The 288-nt window shown below is 43.1% G+C and overlaps 1 long non-coding RNA gene across 1 annotated transcript; it reads left to right on the forward strand.

Annotated features, from left to right (window-relative positions):
* Window positions 1-7: 7 nt before the first annotated feature.
* Window positions 8-288, forward strand: LOC104775560. Its single transcript, XR_765990.2, has 2 exons — window positions 8-93; window positions 163-288. It is a non-coding gene; the product is annotated as an uncharacterized LOC104775560 (long non-coding RNA).

A 288-nucleotide genomic window follows, 5' to 3' on the forward strand; every position in this document is an offset into this window, starting at 1 on the left:
ATATGACATAATAATCTCGACTAATTCGTTTCAGGATTCATATGGCCTACAAAAACTGAGGCAGACCGTGGGAAACTCCAGCTACACCAACAGGTAACTAGTTTCTACAACACTGGAAGAGGCTTTGGTGGAGCGGAAGCTGACATGGTTTTGTTTCTGCAGGTTCCCAGTTCCTTTGTCTCTTGAAGTAATCAGATCACGGCTTGAGAACAACTATTACCGGAGTATGGAAGCACTAAGACATGACGTATCAGTAATGTTGTCGAATGCAGAAACTTTCTTTGGTCG

Source organism: Camelina sativa, unplaced genomic scaffold (assembly GCF_000633955.1).
Source record: "Camelina sativa cultivar DH55 unplaced genomic scaffold, Cs unpScaffold19008, whole genome shotgun sequence".
NCBI lineage: Eukaryota > Viridiplantae > Streptophyta > Magnoliopsida > Brassicales > Brassicaceae > Camelina > Camelina sativa.